Raw genomic sequence first — 21,137 nt, 5'->3', positions numbered from 1 at the left:
CTCTTTATTTTGAGAGAGAAAGAGACAGCATGAGTGGGGGAGGGGCAGAGAAAGGGAGAGAGAGAATCCCAAACATGCTCCATGCTATTAGTGTGGAGCCCAATGTGGGGCTCGAACTCATGAAGTCATGAGATTAGGACCTGAGCTAAACCCAGAGTTGGATGCTTAATTGAATGAGCCACCCAGGCCCCCCCTACACTTTTCAATTTCTTAATGGCGTCCTTTGATGGGCATAATTTTTAAATTTTGATGACGTCTGATGTATCTATTTTTTTCCTTGTTTGTTTGTGTTTTTTGGTCAGACCTAAAAAACAGTTGCCCAATTCAAAGCCCCAATGATTTACACTGTGTTTTATTCTAAGAATTTTATAGTATTACTTCTTATATTTAGATATTTTATCCATTTAGAGTTACATTTTGTATATGGTATGGTTTCATGTAACCCAAGATTATTCCAGAGCTGACCTTGGAAATCAGCATAGTGTTCAGGACATGGACTTTTGGATCACACCACATACTATGTGAGAGGTGTGTGTGGATGTCCTGTTGTGAGGTTTTCTCAAACAAAATAGTCCTCTAGAGAGGTTTCAATAACCCCTCTATTTGGCATGTGTAGTTATTGTTTTTTTTTTAACGTTTATTTATTTATTTATTTATTTATTTATTTATTTTTTGAGACAGAGAGAGACAGAGCATGAACGGGGGAGGGTCAGAGAGAGGGAAACACAGAATCTGAAACAGGCTCCAGGCTCTGAGCTGTCAGCACAGAGCCCGACGTGGGGCTCGAACTCACGGACCATGAGATCATGACCTGAGCCAAAGTCGCCGCTCAACCGACTGAGCCACCTAGGTGCCCCTGGCATGTGTAGTTATAATATCAAATAAGAGAGTCCCAGTTCCAAAAAGGCATGAAATCATTACATTACCACTAAAGAGGACGCATGAAAATGATCCACCTAGTTTAGAGCCTTGCACATAGAAGGCACAAAGTGTACCAATTATTACTTTTCTCTTATTTTCACAAAGATATAATCACTAAAGATGGTTCAAGAAGCATTCACAGTTTTCATGGAAAAAGAACCATTGTGGGTAATATTTTGTTGAAATGGGTTGAGGAAGCATGCATTTTCAGTATTAAACAAAACAAACTTAATGTTCAAGATTTGCAACTACTAGGGGTGCCTGGGTAGCTCAGTCAGTGGAGTATTCAACTCTTGATTTTGGCTCAGGTCACGATCCCAGGGTCGTAGGATTGAACCCCGTGTTGGGCTCCATGTCGAGTGTGGAGCCTACTTAAGAATCTCTCTGTCCCTTGGGGCATCTGGTGGCTCAGTCTGTTAAGCATCTGACTTCAGCTCAGGTCATGATGTCACAGTTCGTGAATTCGAGCCCCGCGTAGGGCTCTGTGCTGACAGCTCAAAGCCTGGAGCCTGCTTCGGATTCTGTGTCTCCCTCTCTCTCTGCCCCTCCCCTGCTTGTGCTCTCTCTCTCTCTCTCTCTCAAAAATAAACATTAAAAAAGATTTAAAAAAAAAGAATCTCTCTCTCTCTCTCTCTCTCTCTCCTTCTGCCCCACTCGGGGTCTCACTCTCTTTCAAAAAAAAAAATTCCAACTATTAGATTTAATTGCAACAAACCAAGCACATTAAATATTATTCAAAACACAGTAAAAAAAATCCTCAGAAATTATCTATTCTTAATATATACATAACGTATTTTAATTTAGATAAGTTCTTATGTTTTCAAGATTTAATATAAAGAAAATTCCTTTTGACAGTGTCTTGAAGATAAAAACGGGGATTTGTGTAATGTTCATTGTTTCAGATTCAATTTCCCAACAGCCATTCCTGAAGCATTACCTTCATTATACCCCACCCAGACAAATAATGTTTATTCCAAATGGATCACATCTACAATCTCTTCCCTCTACTATTCTATTATCTTCAGTTAAAATTAATCTGTTTCATCTATTCAACTCAATTGTAACTACAAAGATTTATGAGTACTTAAAAACATCTATCTCAATTGCTTTCAAATATAAAAATTCTAATTTCATTGTCTTTGAGACTGTTATTATTTGACTTGCATGGTGCTTAATGTAGGTTTTCTTCGGAAACATTGTTAGACTTTCTTTTTAAGTAATTTCATTTATTCCTATTTTAAAAGAATTTTACAATATAATTTGAAAATAAATTGCTGTTTTTCAGTGCTATCAGCAGGAATACTAAATGAATTTATTCCTTTGGATTACAATTAATTGCGCTCACTGGCACTCCATGCTCTAGAGAAATATTTTCTTTTATTAGCCTCAATTGTTACGATACAAATCCCATGCCCAGTGTCACAGATAACTGGATTCACTGAGGATTCAGAAATGGTTTGGTAAGTACGTGGCACATGGAGGCCCTTGTTTTCCTACCACAGTTAACTTTTAAGGCATTCTAGGGCTCTAGAGCTTAGGCACAAAGTAGAAATAGCATCCCCAAAAGTTAATGCTGTTTTATGTCAGTGCCACTAAACAACTACTCAGCACCTTATCAGGACCAAGAACTACACTGGATAACAGATACAGAGACATGGTCTTTGTGATGGGATTCTGAGCATTTAGTCAGAGAAAGAAATGTTAGAATAGATACTTGTCAACATAAACTGCAACAGAGCTAAGTACAAGAGCTTTTGTGAGAAATGAAGGGTGCTAATAATCCAGATGAGATGGAAGGCCACATTTAGCTCTAAGTTCAGTTTTGAAGAATGATGAAATGGAAGCAGTCAAACAAGAAAGTGAGTTCTTGAGGATAGGAGGAGGCTTCCCAGAGCCCATGTTCCCAGAGCAACATTAGCCCAAATGTTGGAGGTGACATTTGGGTTGTTGGAGTCACAGGAGGTCTATGGTGAAGCTCAGGGAAATTTCTAGATTTCCATCTCACGTGACCATAACAGTAATAACTGACATAGCCCATAGCGTTTGTATATTATGTAAACATATCCCCCAACTTGTATATCCGTCACGTAATTTGTACTTCCTAACAGTCTTATTTTGGGTAGCAGCAATTTTATTATTTTTCCCACATGACAAGTGAATAAATAAGGGCTATGGTGAGTTGTGACTCGGATGTAAGATGTCTGGACCTACGTCTTTTCCGCTACATTATTCTACCCCAATATTTGGTAATATTTTAAAAATACAATGTACAGATACCAAGCCTGATGTGAGGGGAAGAAGCAGATGTTCAGGAGACTGTAGAGAGAGTTGACATAGAGGCTTTTGTTGAAGTGAATAAATAAATGAGAAACTTGTTCTTGACGAGAGTGAATGAGCCCAGGCTACATTTAATAACTAACCCAGTCTTGGAAGAGGTGTTTAATGAGATAGAATGTAGTTGGACACGTGTGTGTGCGTGTGCGGGGGGGAGGGGTGCTAGAGACTGCGTATTCGTGTCCTCTGACAATATGTTTTAAAACCTAGTTCCCAATATGTTGGTATTTAAGATGGGACCTTTGGGAGGTAATTAGATCATGAGGGGAGAGTCCTTATGTTGGGATTAATGCCCTTATAAGAAGAGACAGGAGAAAGCGTGCTTCAGTCTCTTCTCTGCCGTGTGAGAACAACAAGAAGACAGCCATTTGCAAACCAGAAAGAGGGCTGGCACCCAGAACTGAATCTATTGGCACACTGATCTTGGACTTCTCAGAACTATGAGAAATAAATGTTTGTTGTTTAAGCCAGCTAGTCTATGGTAACTTATTATAGCAGCCGAAGCAGACTAAGATGGCAAGGAGTGAGGTGTTGGGGGATACCAAGGGGGTAGAATCTTTATATTTGTTTCCATTGCACACATTTCCCTGGACACTAGCAGTGCCAGATTAGAGAAAATAATAAAGAAAAAGGAAGAAGATGAGGACGATGAGGACGAGAAAAAGAAAAGGAGTTGAAGGAAAAACACAGATAAAGATAAATACATAAGAAAGCATGTTGGTGTCAATGGCGGGGGGGGGCACCTTCAATATGGTGAGTTAAATAGGCATGGGGAGGGGAAGAGAAAAATACCATTTAAAGGGCTGGACTTCTTGTCTAATATGGAGGAAGGTGTTGTACAAGCTTGAGATACTGATAATGGAAAATAAACATGTCTAAGTCTTAATAGGTAACCAATGCAAAAATAAACATAGAATGTATGTCATTAAGCGAGCAGGAGAAAACAGACTCAATAGAATGGAAGATGAAATTGAAGGAAAGAAGGAACAGCATTTAGGAATGAAGTATCTGAGAGACACATTTAAGGTAAAAATGATACAGAGATTGAAAATAAAAAGCTGCCATATGACGAAAGAGTAAAATAGCAAAAAAAAAATGAGAAAGAATAGCATAAGATGACAGAACTAACGTCAAAGTATTAATGTCATAAAAAATAAGAAGGAAATAAATGAATTTTAAAAATCCTAATATTTCAAAAGAAAGCCAAGGAAAACATTCTACTATTTGATGAATAAGATACAAAGCTGAAAACATCATAAAGGACAAAGAGGGATAGGATGTGCTTGTAAAGAAAATAATAAATCAAAAGATGTAACAATTGTGAAACTAAAATACAGACTCAAAATATAAAGCACATCAGACAGAATTATGGAAATGAAATACATCAGTAATTGCTTTTGCGGAGTTTAACATAGCCTTCTGGAAACTGATGGATCAAGAAGACAAAAATGAAGTAAATATGCAGAAAATACAGCAATATTAATACGATCTAATAAATATTACATATTTAATGCTATTAACATATTATAGAATATTTTATTCCATAATATATGTCCTTATACCCATCAATAACAGTATGCATATTCTTTCTAAGTGTAAACAGAACGTTGAAAAATATATACCAGGCCCAATGAGTTTCAAATAATCTCTCCTTTGTTTTTCATATCTAATTAACATCGCGATACAGTCAGAGAGTATATTTTGAAAGAGGTTCTTGGTTATTTGAAACTCATTTTAAGGCAGAGAGAGCCTCTCTCTTAGCACAGGCGTGAGGTGGGGAGCAGCAGGCATTTTGGGAAAGCCACATGGCCCCCGACTGGACTTTTTCCCTCGATCCCGTGTCCACCTCTGGTGGAAGTGCAAAAACCCCCTTTGCCCTGAGGGTACAAAGAAAGACCCATTCCACCCGGGGAAAGAAAACAGTAGACAATCCTCTGTTCCTGGCGAAGAGTAGGATTCCACCCTGCCGGAAACCATTAGAAAATTCTATAAGCTGGGGAAGGTTCAGCATCCCTGAGAAGGCCCCAACTTCTGAGGCGAAATCAGGCCTAGATATGTCAGTGAAGCAGTTTATCAAACATTTGAGAAAGCACAGATATGGAGATGGTCAATAAGACCATAATAGGATGCTGAGCATCATTAATCATTGTGGAAATACAAATTAAGATAGCGGTGAGAAACTAGGACACATTTATTAGAATGTCTACAATTTAAAAGACTGACCATGGCAAGTGTGATTTGGTTGAAATTTAAATGGTACAACCACTTTGGAACGGCATTTTTCAGTTTCTTAGGAAGTTAACATACACCGACCTTCGATTCTAGGTATTCCAGTGTTAGATAGATATTTATGTAAAGCAAATGAAAGCATATTTCTACTATAAGGCTTGCACACAAAGCAGCAGTACTCGTAATAGCAAAAAAAAAAAAAAAAAAGAGAAAAATGGGAGTAACGTAAGTGCCCACCAATAGGTGAATGAATAAACACATTTTAGCATATTCATAAAGTGTAATACTACTACTCCGTAATCTAAATGAAGGAAATATTGATACGTGCAATAATCTGAATGCATCTCAAAATGATTATACTGATTGAAATAAATTAGCTATAAAAGAGTACAGACATAAAATAGTACATAGTGCATGATTCCATTTATAGAAACCTCTAGAAAATGTGTACTACAGTAACAGAAAGGAGATGAATCGTTGTTTGGGTATAAGGGGGTAGCAAGGAGTGGAACATGGAGATTTCAGCGGGGCAAAGGACACTCTTGGGGGTGATGAAAATACAATGGACCTTTGGACAATATGGGTTTGAACTGTGTGGGTCCACTTATACTTGGATTTTTTACAGTACAGTACTTTGAATATATTTGCTCTCCTTATGATTTTCTTAATAACATTTTCTTTTCTGTGGCTTACTTTAGTGTAAAGAATATAGTATATAATACAGATAACATGCAAAATATGCATTAATCAACTGTTTATGTTATCAGCAAGGCTTCCAGTCGACAGTAAGCTATTAGTAGTTAAGTTTTGCACAGATTTTTGACTGCACAGGGGTCAGTGCCCCTAACACCCACTCTGTTCAAGGTCAACTGCATTCACTCTTTTGACCATGGCAATGGTTTAATAGGTGCATACAGACATCAAGACTTACCATGCTGTGCAATTTAAATATGTGTGCTTTATTCTAAGTCCATTATACCTCAATAAAACTGTTTAAAATGAAAATCAACAACAGGAAACCCAAAACCCAGAAACTACAGCTAAATTATGAAGGATTTTAGGCAATAAAATATCCTCCTCCAGTGGCATAATAAGTGTATTTGACACTCAGAGACACAGTTTTTAACACATCTTCTTAAATAGGAAAAAATTGTAATATTCATGAATTAAAGAAAATAATCAGAAAATATAGTAAATATTACTTTGTTGAACATTTTATATATAATTATGAGGGCAAAAATTAGAAATTAAAAAAATTATGTAAGTTGATTTCTTTTTAGAGAGACAGAGACAGTGTGAGTGGGGGAAGGGCAGAGAGAGAGAGGGAGAGAGAGAAAGAGAGAGAGAGAGAGAGAGAGAGAGAGAGAGAGGAAATTCCAAGCAGGCTCCGCACTGCCAGCACAGAGCCTGATGCGAGGCTCAAACCCACAAACCACGTGATCATGACCTGAGCCAAAACCAGGAGTCGGTCACTTGACCAACTGAGCCACCCAGGTGCCCCCAAGATAAGAACTTTTTTAAGTAAAGCAAAGATTGCAAATAGTACAACATGGGTAACTACTAAGTCCTAAAACAAATGTGGTGTTTTCATTTCTGATTTTGGCTTACAGTTTAAAAAGAAATATTAGCAATTAAAGAATAATAAAATTTACCTTTAAAGATCTTGTTCGAACTCAGTAAAATAATTTACACCTTGCAGTTCGTACTTTGTTTCACTGATTTAGACACAAATAAAAACAAAGGGTCACCTAAAATGACAGAACTATAAAACCTGAGGGTTCTTTTATCTTTGTAACCAGGGTGCTTTTATTGTTTATTCATAAGCTACTGTATATGAGCCCGGTGTATGTGTATCATACATTTCTGCAGGGATTGTGGATTGGAAGGTGTGCTTGAAGCAAGTTTCAACAGTCCCCAGTCATGAAGAATATCCTTTAGAAAAGAGCAGTGTGGTTGAGGCTTGTGTCTGGGGCCAGCTAACAGAAAGTTCTCCAAATTAAATACCTTGTATGATGACTAAAGATAAACAGAATAATGTACTAATTTGAATCTTACACACACACACAATTTTATGTATATATGTAATTTTATGTATATATGCTATATAGTAATTATATGTGTATATAATTACATGTAAATATATATAAAATTTTGTGTTATATATATATATATATATATACACACACACATAAAAGTTTAATGTTAAATACAGCAGTCATTTAGAATTCATACCAACAGAAGATTTTTAGGGGAAACATTATTTACACACTGACATTATTTAGAAATAATATAGTATAATAAAAGTATATATAGTATATATATATATATATAGTGTATATATATATAGTATATATATATATAGTGTGTATATATATATAGTATAATGAAAGCAAGACTAGTTTTTACACTATTTTATTCTTGTTTTAAACATCCCTGCAGAAAATGCCCCTCTTTATTGCCTGAATGCCCCTCTTTACTGGGTGAACACACCTCACCCTTGTGAGGCCACTGCACCACCCCAAGTTTCTTAGCAAGAAAGTGGTCTCATCAGTGTTGGGTTTGTGCCTCTCCAGCACCAATATTTCACTCTTTGGTGACTTTTGAAAGCGTGAGTTGTTTGGCTCCCCAGAGGGTCTTTAGATGCTTACAGCATACTGTGAGGTGCAAGCAACATCACCACGAGGTAGGTCACGTGGGTAATTTCTTAGTCTGCCTCCTTTTGGGGAGTGTTATCGTCACGTTCCACACCTCAAACCCTCTTTCCGTCTGGGTTCTGGCAGCCTGGGCTGCGACGTCACTCCCTACCCCAAACACACACAGAATCACCACAACCTTGCCTGTGTGTTAGTGCTTAGGAGGAAATGTGTCATTAGTGCCCAATCCTCACCCAGTCCTTGTCTCCAGTCTTTGGCTAATTGCCGGCCTGCTGACATGCTCCTCAACCCTGCAGGACTCCGTCTTCGTCCCTTCGTGCGCACCTTCTCATCCCCTTCCTTCTTTCCTTCTCACCATCAGAGAACTCATGAAAACACACACATCCCCTGGAAGGAAGGTCTTTTCACAACCTGTCGATTTTATTTTATTCATCACCATTTTTGTATTCTGTTGTAACATTTAGTCTCTACATGCTAGGCCATTTAAGGCTTCCGGAAATAACAGTAGATAGTTCTGAGGTATCCGGCCCTTGCTACATAATTACTAGCTCCATTTGAAGTGGTTCAGTTCTCCAGGGTCTCTTGATCCTGAGTTGATGGATTTTGATTCAGTTTTTCACTCAGCCTGTAGTAAGGGCCAAATAATGTTGCCCCTCATGAAATGTTAGCTTTTATTTTTTTTTTAATGTTTGTGTGTTTATTTATTTTGAGAGAGAGAGCATACTTGCGAGCAGGGGAGGGGCAGAGAGAGAGAGAGAAAGGGAGAGCAGAGAATCCCAAGCAGGCTCTACGCTCTCAGTGTGCAGCCTGATGCAGGGTTCCATCTCACAAACCATGAGACCATAACCGGATACTAAATCAAGAGTTGGACGCTTACCTGACTGAGCCACCCAGGAGCCCCAAAATGTTGGCTTTCTTGAAGGAGTGGCAGTTGTTAGAGAAGAGCTATTTTTGCCTTCAAGATTATCTTCTGTGTCTGGTATGAAAAGAGTGATATCAGAAGGCCATCCGTGTGCCAGTTTCTTGTGTAGTGAAATGTACACTTTCTATATGTCCCAAGCATTCTACTTCTAGGTATTTACCAAAGAAAAATGAAGACACCTATAAACCAAAGACTTGCACGCGGGTGTTCATAGCTTAATTTGTCAACAAAGACTGGAAAGAACCCAAATGTTCCTAATCTGAGGAATGAATAAACAGGTTTTGATACATTTATGCATTAGAATCTACTGAGCCATGAAAACGAATTAACTACTGTCACCCAAAAGTACATGGCATTAGCCAAGTCGAAGAACTCAGACCCAAAATGAGATAGCTCTCCAGGACATGGAGGTGGGAGGAGATGTGGCCATAGCCTATGACTATGTGCATTTGTGAAAACTCACAGTAGCGTGTACCAAAACGTGTGAATCTTGTTGTATGTAAAGTATACCTTAACAACAACAACAAAAAAAAAACCCCAGATAATTGATAACTACCTATACGTCTGTGTTCAGAAAAAAGATAATAGGATATAGCTCTTGGGTCAAAATGTGAGAGTTCTAACCAAAGCCTGCTTTCTTCCTCCTTCCTCACAATCTGGTTCCTCCACAGGGCTCTTTAAACTTAATCTCTCCCTTTCCCCACCTAATTTGGTTTCCTGACCCTCAGACATCTGTTTGAGACATTTTACCCATCATCCTAAAGATGAATGTTTTCTAGAACAATAATGCTGAAAGGACATACCAAAACACTGGACTAAGAGCAAGAAAATCTGTTCTATTTTTGACTATGTCACCATTTCATTGTGTGGCCTTGCCCAATCCCTTCTCAGAGCCCCTGTTTCTTTCTCTATAAAATGAGAGAATGGGACCAGATCTCTGAGGCCCCTTCAAGCTTCAGTGCTTCATGATTCTATCTAGAAATCAGGTTTAACATATTGAAAATTAAATAAGGAGCCTCATAATTTCTAAAGTCATGTTTTCATCCGGGAATCCTATTTGCCAATTCATTATTATGGATTATTCATGCATATAAATTTCTTCAGGCAAATTTATTTTTTCTTCAATTTGCATTAAGACCTTATACAGAACTTTGATCTTTGTAGAAATAACCCCCTTTAGCAGAAAATCTGTCCAAAGGCAGAGCCAATTAATTGATAATTTGATAACAAAAAGTTATGAAGTTCATCTGAAAATGGGAAGCTCATTTTCATCTTAATATTTGCAACTTTCCAGTTTTAATTTTCAGCTTAGCAAATGCTTATTAAGCCCACTGGATGCTTGTATCTATTTATTTATTGCAATTTTAATTTTTTTGTGTGTGCAGAGTGAAACTCATATTTAATTCATTAACAAGTTAATGAACAGCTACAATGTACAAAGCCAGTGATTTCCACTGTGGGAAGGGATGGACACATCAAAATCTACAACTTATTTTTTTTCCAAATTGCAGCAATGCCCTTTGACCGAAAGACTCCGGTATGTTCCACAGCAGTGTTTCATAAACTATTTCTTTTTTTTTTTTAATGTTTTTTTATTTATTTTTGAGAGAGAGACAGAGTGTGGGTGGGGGAGAGGCAGAGAGAGAGAGGGAGACATAGAATCTGACACCGGCTCCAGGCTCTGAGCTGTCAGCACAGAGCCCTATGCAGGGCTGAAACCCACGAACCGTGAGATCATGACCTGAGCCGAAGTCGGACGCTCAACTGACTGAGCCACCCAAGCGCCCATATTTTTTTTTTTTTAAGATAGAGAGAGAGAACAAGCTAGGGAGAGGGGCAGAGGGAGAGAGAATCTTAAGCACGCTCCACGCTCATCAGGGAACCCAATGCAGGGATTGATCCCATAGCCCTGGGATCATGACCTGAGCCCAAATCAAGAGTTGGATGCTCAACCGACTGAACCACTCAGGCACCCCCCCCCAACATATTTCACATCATGGCGCCAATAGAAAGATAACAGCGTCCCCTTTAATCCCCTGGGATAACTGGGCGAGGCGGCTTAGGGGTGTTCAATCATCCCAGGAGACGCAACTGCCTCCCATTCCAATCAGCTAACTTGATTGATACCTTCAGACACCTGAGCACCATTTGTACCATGTGCCTCTGCCTTGCATTCCACCTTCACACATAGCCAGTAGACCACTGTTAGCTAAATATAACCTTCAGGCCTATGAAGATGGAAAAAGATAAATATGGGGCTACAGTTACAGGCAGGAGGATTACAAAGATGAGTAAAAGGCAGAACTTGCTTTCACTGAGGTTGCAGCCTGCCGAGAGCGAGGTTAAAGAAATCATCATGACAGCGTTGTAGGATAAATGCCACGATAGAAGTATGCATTTTAGAGACATGTGTAATTGCAACGCACAGAGTAGATGGTTCCAGGTCCTCTGAGAATCAGACACCAAGGCCTGTTTAGATATGCAGCAAAGTCACTGGGGAAAATAGGGGTAGGTGGGACAGCCTCAGATGATAAAGCAGGTGAGACTTATTGAAGGAGACACGGAAGGGGACGAGACGAAAAGTGAGTGGAAAGTTTCATACGGCAGTACATTTCTAGGAAGGATTTGGCCCGGTTGACGGGGAATCCTCAAGTCAAAGTGATTTTCTGGAAGAATCGCACCTTCTCAGGAATGGGCCAGCATTAATACCCGGCTGTGCTGAGCTGAGTGTAAACCAGCATTAATACCCACCTGAGCTGAGTGTAAAGAGGAGACTCCAAGTAAGGTAAAAAAATTGTATTTTACTTATAGAACTTTGTTTGGCTCCATAATCGGGAATATCGTTGCTTACTTCAGTACCTGACTGTAGTCATAGAATATAATGTTAGCCATCGAATGTTTGCATGATTCCCTCTGCCATGTCTGAGGAGGTTCATTTCTATTCCTGGTATGCAGAGTGTTCTTTTGCTTTTTATCACAAAGGTTATCGGATTTTGTCATGTGCTTTTTTCCGTATCATCTGAAATGATCATTTGTGTAATGTTTCCTTGATTATGTTTCTTATTCTGTTAATACTTATCCTTCTTTAATTGTTTGGTACAATTCACCCTGTGAAGCCTTGTACTCCTGGGATTTATTTGCTGGGAGGTTTGTGATTACTGACTCAATCTCTGTGCTTGTTCTAAGTCTGTTCTGGTTTTTTACTAGGTTAAATAATTTTTTTGGTGTACAGTTGTTTATAGTATTACTTTATAATCCATTTTATTTTAGTAAGATCTGTAGTAATCACCCCACTTGCCTTTCTGATTTTAGTAATTTGAGTCTTCTTTTATTCTGAATAATTCTTGTTCAAGATTTGTCAATTTTGTTGATATCTTTCAAGGAACCAACTTTTGTTTTCATTAATCTTACTGTTTTTCTATTTTGCCATTTATCTCTGCTATAATCTTTATTTTCCTTTCTTCTGCTAGTTTTGAATTGAGCCTCCTCTCTTTTTTGTAGCTCCCTATGTTATGATTTTAGGTAATTGACTTGATCTTTCTTGATTTTAATGTAGGCTTTCACAGCTATACATTTTTCTCTAAGCAGTGCTTTCACTGTATTCCACACATTTTGCTATGCTGTATCGATTTTGTTCTCTTCAAAGTATTTTCTAGTTTCCCTTGTGATCACTTCTTTGATCTGTTGGATATTTATGACTGGGTTGTTTAATTCCCACATATTTGTGAATTTTCCAGTTTCCAAATTTTCATTCCATTATGCCTGGAGAAGATGCTTTGTATGATTTCAACCTTTAAAATTTATTTAGACCTGATTTGCGGTCTACCATGTGAACTTGAGAAAATTGTGTATTCCACTGTTGTTAGATGGAGTCTTCTATAGGTACAGTGTTCAAACTCATATTCCCTTGCTGATAATCCATTTGGATTTTCTATCTATTAAGAACTCCTACTGGAGAATGTCTATCTCTCCATTAAGTTCTACCAGTTTTGCTACATATATTTTGGGGATCTGTAATAAGGTGTGTACGTGTTAATAGTTATTGTATCTTCTTGGTGCATTAACATGTTTATAAATATGTAATGTCCTTCATTATCTCATATAACAATTTTTGACCTAAAGCCTATTTTGTGTGATATTAGTATAGCCACTCCAGCTTTGTGTAGATAATTATTTGTATGGAATGTCTTCTAACATCCTTTTGTTTTCAATCTATTTGTGTCTTTGGATCTAAAGTGAGTCTCCTATAGACAGCATAGAGTTGGATCATGTTTTCCAATCAGTTGTGTGAATCTTTCCCCTTTAAATGGAGAGTTTAATCCTTTTGCATTCAAAGCAATTGCTGATAAGGAAGACTTTACTTCTGCCATTTTACTTTTTATTTTCTGTATGTCTATGTCCTTTTTCTTCTTCAATTTCTATTACTGTGTAATTCCTTGTATTAAATTGATATTTTCTTGTGTATCATTTTAATTAAGTTGTTACCTCTTTTACTACATTTTGAGTTGTTTATTTAGTGCTTACCTGGGGGATTACAAATAACATCTTAAATGTGTAACAACATATTAATACCAACGTACCTTCAATAGTATGCAAATATCTCCTCCTAGTATCCATTCTTCACCCCAGCATTATGCTGTTATTATCGTAGATTGCATCTTTATACATTGTATACCCATGAACCTAGATTTATAATTATTGCTTTAGGTAAATTTAGCCTTTCAATCTAATAGTAAAAGAGGATTTACAAAGAAACAATGTAACAGAACCCAAATCTGTCTGATTCACAACAAAGCCAATAACTGAGACATGAGGTATGCAGCAGGGAAAGGGTTTATTTGAGAGGCTACCAAAGGAAGAGATGGGAGGGCCAACTTCAAATCTGCCTCCCTGAGAGGGGAGAGAACAAGCTTTGTTTTCTTATAATCACAGGAGTTGAGATTACATACATAATGATGAAAAGGGCAGGGAAGTTTATGGCTATTCATGAGGAAAGTTGGAACATTCACATCGAGCAAACATGTATGTAACAACATCCCGTGTTCATTGTGAGGTGGAGACTTAAAAGAAGGAGGTGAAATTCAGCCCCTGACCTCAGGAAGCTTTCTTAGGGCAAGGAGAAGGGGCTATGGGTGTGCTCTGAGAGCCAGTATAAACCAGAAGGGGTCTTGGCCCGTTATTTCAGGTAAGGGAGGCCAGGCCTTGATGTTCATAGGCTAGACCCATATCAGTTGACGTGGAGTCCAAGCTTTTGCAGAGACAGCCAGTGGCTTTGTCAGTGAGGTCCAAAAAGACACCATAGCTGATTCGGGGGAAATGGTCCTCTGAAAAACAAGCTTTAAATTATCTACTAGTTTGAACCTCATTAACCCACGGTTTCAAACATACTTTATCTCTTTAAAAACATATGTACCTATGAGTTACTTTTCCTTGTGTTCTTTATTTCTTTATGTAGGATTGAGTTAGCATGACATGTCCTCTCATTTTAGGCTGGAGGACTGCCTTTAGCATTTGTTGTAGGCAGGTCTGGTAACAACAGACTCTGTGCGTGTGTGTTTTGTTACCCTAGCAGGGTCTTCGTTTCTCTTTCAGTTTTGAAGGGTAGTTTTGCCAGCTACATAGCTAATGTGCTTAAAGAAAACCACTATGTAATCTCACTTCCTTCTGGGAAAGCGGAGGGCCTTCTCAGGACTTTCCTGAATATGTGCACGGCTCTGAGCATGTGGCCTTCTAGACTGCCAGGAATATCTTTGATATTTTCAAAGCCCTTGGCAACACCTCATTCCCCACCCTTTCCTCTCAAGGTATATTGTTACGGTATTGATTGCCCCGAAGATGATCTATTCCCTCAGTTCGAAGCAACCTAAGGTATTAGCCTGTAAACGTATGCCACAAATACGTCTTGGGAAGTTGCCTTAGCAGTAAGCCAGTTCCCAGTTAGGTGAAATAAAGATAAGCCTTTTGAGTAGATCTTCTAAGGAATCACCAGACATGTCAGAACAAATAACTAAATATAATTATTATGAATATGATCTGTTCTGCTCCTTTCAGTACTGGGTACCTACCAATACCTGGAAAGTGCTTTGTTATCTTCATGGCTACTGCTGAAATAGAGTGCAGAGGAAGGAACTAGACTTAAAATGCCACAAATTTCATTATCCTTACCAATAATTGCCCTTTTTTTTTCTTCTAGTTTTATTGAAGAATGGTTGGCAAAAATTGTATATATTTAAGGTATATAATGTGATGTTTTATTATAGAATACATTGTGAAATAATTACAACAATCAAGTGAATTAACAAATCCATCATCTCACATACTTACTTATTTGCGGCAAGAACACTTGAGATTTACTCTCTTAGCAAATTTCAAGTATGCAGTACATTATTATTAACTAGAGTCACCATGCTATGCATTAGGTCTCCAGACGTACTCATGTTATAACTGAAAGTTTGTAGCCTGTTCCCCCACCCTGCATCCCCTAGAAGGCCATCATTCTATTCTGCTTCTGTGAGTTCAATTTTTTTATATTCAAAATATGTTAGGTCATACAGTATTTGTCTTTCCGTGTCTCTATTATTCCACTTAGCATAATATCTCCCAGGCTCATCCATGTTGTCATAAATAGCAGAACTTCCTTCTTTTTAAAGACTGAATAATATTTCACGGTATATGTGCACTACAACTGCTTTATCCTTTCATCCGTTGATGGCCACTTAGGTTGCTTCCATATTTTGTCCAGTGAATGATACTGCTATGAACATGGGAGTACAGATATCTCTTTGAGCTATTGATTTCATTTCTTTTGGATATATGCCCAGAAGTGGGAATGGTGGATCATATGGTAGTTCCTTTAATTTTCTTAAAGAATCTCCATACTGTGTTCCACCATGGCTGGAATAATTTACATCCCACCAAATGTGTACAAGGGTTCCTTTTTCTCCCCCTCCTTGGCAACACTTGTTCTCTCTCTCCCTCTCTTTTGATAACAGCATTTCCTATTGATTAGTTCCGTTGAGTACATTTTCAAGTACTTGTTGGCCATTTGTATGTCTCCTTTAGGAAAATGGTCACGTGCTTTCCCATTTTTCAATCAGGTTGTTTTTGTCTGCCATTAATCAGTATACATTCCTTATACATTTTGAATATCAACTGATTATTGATCATACAGTGTACAAACATTTTCTCCAATTCTGTAGGTTGCCTTTCCACCTTGATGGCCATTTCCTTTGTTTTGTAGAAACACGTTAGTACAATGTAGTTCTACTGGTTTATTTTAGCTTTTGTTGCCTGGGCTTTTGTTGTCCTATCCAAAACATCACTGCCGAGACCAATGACAAGAAACTTTTCCCCTCTGCTCTTCCAGGACTTTTATGGTTTTAGGTCTTACGTTTAAGTATTTAATCTGTTTTCAGTTGATTTTTGTGTATGGTGTAAGATATAGTTCCAATCTCATTCTTTTGTATACGGACACACAGTTTTCCCAACACTGTTCTTAGAAGAGACTACCCTTTCTTCAGTATTTATTCTTGGTGACTTTGTTAAAGATCAGTTGAATATATTTCATGGGTTGATTTCTGAGCTCTCTATTCTGTTTCACTGATCTATGTGCCTGTTGTTATGCCAGTACTATACTGTTTCGATACTATAGTTTTACAGTGAAGTTGGAAATCAGGAAGTATGATGCCTCCAGCTTTGTTCTTGTTTAAAGTTGCTTTGGCTCTTCAGGGTCTTTTGTGGTTCCATATGCATTTTAGAATTGGTTTTTCTATTTTTATGAAAATGTCATTGGAATTTTGATATAGATCGCATTGAATCTGTCCATTGCTTTGGAAAGTATGGACATTTTAACAGATTGTACTAACTGGTTTTGGTGGAGAAAATCTTCAGGGAGGGGGTGGATTTGGGGGGCCCCTTGGTGGTACGTGCTGATTCTGGCTCTAGGGAGGGGTACAACATCATAGTTTCCACACAACTCTATCTGCTGAGGTCAGCATCATGAAGATTGCAGGGGTTCTCCGCTACCAAGCGGTGGGTGTCCCCAGAGGCAGTTTGGGCTGTTGGGATCTTCAGTAGCAAAGGCTGCTAGGGCCCTCCTGTTCTCGTTTTCTCCTACAGGGGATGCTGTGGCTGAGGGTCGCTCTTTTAGCACCTTCTCCAGCTTGGGGTGCACTTTTGGTGGCAGTGGCACCGGTGTCTGATGTGTGGGTGCCCTTGGAGGGGCCACGGAACCTCAGGATCTAAAGCATGGGCATGGAGGGACTGTGGCTCCAGAGTTCAAGGTGACAGGGGTGCCGGTGCCTGGGAGTCAGATCACTGCAGCGTTGCTAATGGTGTGCAAAGATCAGGCACTTGTGGAGTGGCAGCAGAGCCAGGGTCAAGATGTGGATATTCAGAGCGGCTGTCGAGCCAGCATACACATGCACATATATTTTTAAAGGTCTACTCAAAATTGCAGTGTTCAATGAACTTAGTTTTGGTAGGTTGCGTCTTTATAGGAATTCGTCCTTTTCACTTATGTTATCTTCTTTTTGTACAGAACTGTTTTTTGTATTCACTTATATATTTTATATATGTTATATGTTTAAAGAAAACCACTGGAATAAGTTGGGATATTTTTTTATCTCTTTCTCTCTCTATATATATATCTTTCTTTTTAATGATATGTTGTATAATATATATATATACACATATATATTCCATATATATATATACACGTGCATATGTTCCATATATATATGTGGAATGGATATATGCATAAATGTATACATTCACTCTATACCACCCTTCAGTGTTTTCCTTTACAATCCTAATGTCTGTTCATCTCTAAAGATGTAGCTCGAGCATCACCTCATCTTACAAATCCTCCTCTTACACATTTAGGCAGGTTTATTAACGATCACTTCTGCTCCCACAGCATACCTACCCTTGCACATACATCTTGTTTTGAAATAGCCTGTTTCATGTGACTGTTTCCCAATTGACTCTGACTTACTTTAAAACAAGGACTAATTTTCTTTTAATTGCAGTGCCTAGAAGAGTGGTCAGTACATAGTTTGCAATCAGTAACTACTGAATTGAACTGAACTTTAGGTAAATCAATGTGAAGGGAGCACAGATGCTGACAAATCGAACAAATCGTAGAAATCACTTTCCATTGTGAATAATGTCTGCCTGATTATGTGCAAATAATAATCACGAAACCATCAACAGTAACAATAGCTTCCTTTTATTGAGTTGCTAAAGTAAGCCAGGTGTGGAATATATGCTTTATGCATGCTCTGGTTTCATCTGCACAACAATTATGAGAAATGCCAGCATTTTTATCTTTTCAATTTGGGATCAAGGACATCTGAATGTGAGATTTAAGCAGCATGCATTTTACACTTACTAATACGACTTTCATTCATTTTTGCCTCATTTCTATTCATATTATGCTTTGGATAGACTCTCCAAGCATATGTCCTTCCAAATGCCTTCATAAATCTTCTAGAGTTGCTGTCCTTTACAAATTTAATGAGCTAGGGAGATTTTCCCCTTTAATTAGTAAAGAGAAAATGGGGAAGTTGTTTATATTTACACAGTTCAGAATTCTTCGGAGCTAACCGGTAGAAGATGCAATTTCCCGCACTTTAACGTGTGCAATATTCTTGCTATAAATTCTAATCTGTTTTAGAAGGGGAAAAAGTCCCTGCCCTTTCACTAATAAATCAAAGACTTTTCTATGTTCAGTTCTTCACTAATTTACTAGTTATCTTAGGAATTGCTTTTCTTTTCTTGGCCTCACTTTGCTCAGCTTGGTAGTGAAGACATTGAACGAAATGATCTAAGGTCCCTTTGAGTTCTAATATTTGTGATTCTCTAACATGCAATGGGCATAAGTGTCGAATAAGTGAAAGTATGACTTTGTTTATCACCGAATACCCCAGTTATTTATCTTCTAAATATCATATGAATCTACCTTGTCTTCCTTTTTCCACTACCATTTATGAACTCAGACTTGAATTGTGTCGGTATCTCTGCAATAGTGTCTGCCTCCTGTCTCGTGGTCTTCCAAATTCTTTTGTACACATCAGTGAAATAGTACTGCTTTCATGATAAAAATTCCTCAGAAGAAACCTATATGATTCAGGAAAAATTCCATACTAATCATGGACTAAGACCTTCTACATCCTTTCTGCATTCATATCTCTCTCCATGCTTCTCATTTACTCCAAATTCCATCAGTGGAACGTTGTTTATGATTCCATGAAAGTATCGTAATTTTAGAGGCTAAAACTTTGTACACATGAATTTTAATTTCTGTAATGCCATTTCCACATTCTCTCCCTCTCTCTCCCTTTTTATCTCTCTCCCTCACCCCCAACAATCTATTATGGCCATAAGTATGATCACAAACCACATATATGTGTTTGCTAGAAGACCATCCCTATCAGTCAAGTAGGCAATTCCCAGAAAAGAAGGGCTGGGAAAATAACCCAACTATACGCAAGATTTCAAAATATGGCTGATCATTATAATGATATGAAAAATTACTTTAAAAATACTATTCCAAGTCTTTAGCTTTTAGGGTATTATTTTTCAAGGGGATAAATAAGTAATGCCTTCTGCACTGTCCAAATTCTGAGTCAATTAAGAGACAAGACAAAGAATCCACAGATAGAGACCAAAAGATCACCTTTGTTTTTAACAAAGCTATTATTAGATAATGTAGCTTATATCTGAAAAGAAGCAGACTTCTTAATACTGAATTCCAGAAAAGGAGCAGACTTCTTAACACTGAATTCCAGAAGTAGGCAGAGTTGTCTCCCCAGTCACTGATAGCAGTGGGCAGGGAAGATTTCCCCATGGGAAGAAGGACTGCCCCTTTAAGATCTACAACCTCAGGGGTGCCTGGGTGGCTCAGTAGGTTGGGCGTCTGACTTGGCTCAGGTCATGATCTCATGGTTCGTGGTTCGAGCCCTGCATCGGGCTCTGTGCTGACAGCTCAGAGCCTGGAGCCTGCTTCAGATTCTGTGTCTCCCCTCTGTCTCTGCCCCTCCCCATTCATGCTGAAAAATAAATGTTGAAAACATTTTCAAAAAATTATATTTACAACATAAGAATAGCAGATGAGATTAAGTATTCCCCATAGAGAATTCAGTCCCCAGAGATACTGGAAAAGAAGGGACAGGGCCATCCATGCCCAGTGCCCCTACCTGGCTCACTCATAAGTAACTAAGTAAGAGATACAGAAAGGCTGAGTACATTACACTATGATACATCCTTCCGCATGGAAAACATATTCAGGAGGGGAAATATGTACATCTGTCTCCCCCCAAACCATCAAAAACTTACTAAATCACTGCCAACTTCCAGGAAAGTGTATTTCTAAAGCCTTAGAAACACATGGTGTTTCTGATACACAGGGAGGTTTGCGAAATACTATATTGCTTCATGGCATTAAATATGTACTGTGTCCGAAGAGATCTTGGGAAACGACTGAAGAGTCTCAAGGGAGTAACAAGAAAAAATTTTATTTTGTAAAGCAACAATGCATGTGTGTATAAAAAATACAAACCTCTGTCAACAATGCTCAAATGTTTTCATATCTTGGCACATGAAGAAGATAAAAATTGGTATGAAATAGTGCTGTAAATAGGTGAGGCTACTTGTGAACACACCTAAGCCTGGATGGACCACTTTCAATAGTAAGTGGACTGCATCATGCTACTTGGAACTTAAACTATTCACAAAGCAGGCCAGTATGATGCCGAGTACTGATAAACTGCAGTAGATGTAAACACTTGTAGCAGAGCTTCCCCTGACAATGTTCAGGTTACTTTATGGGCGTAGGTCACTGATTCATTATATTCCAGCATTAATCCTATATAGACAAGACCATGCCCTCATGAAAATTACAGTTTAGTGATAAAGACTTTCAAATAAATAAGCATTGTTTTAATTGCTAAAATGAACAAGTGCATGGGGCATGAGTATGGCACGATAGAGGGCCCAATTGTATGAATATATGTTAATCAAGCAAAAATAAGGGGAAAGCGCGTGCCAGGCTCCAGTGAACGGCATTTGTGAGTATA

The sequence above is a fragment of the Felis catus genome, chromosome X, assembly GCF_018350175.1.
Source record: "Felis catus isolate Fca126 chromosome X, F.catus_Fca126_mat1.0, whole genome shotgun sequence".
Lineage (NCBI taxonomy): Eukaryota > Metazoa > Chordata > Mammalia > Carnivora > Felidae > Felis > Felis catus.
Note: the sequence above shows the minus strand (reverse complement) of the source record.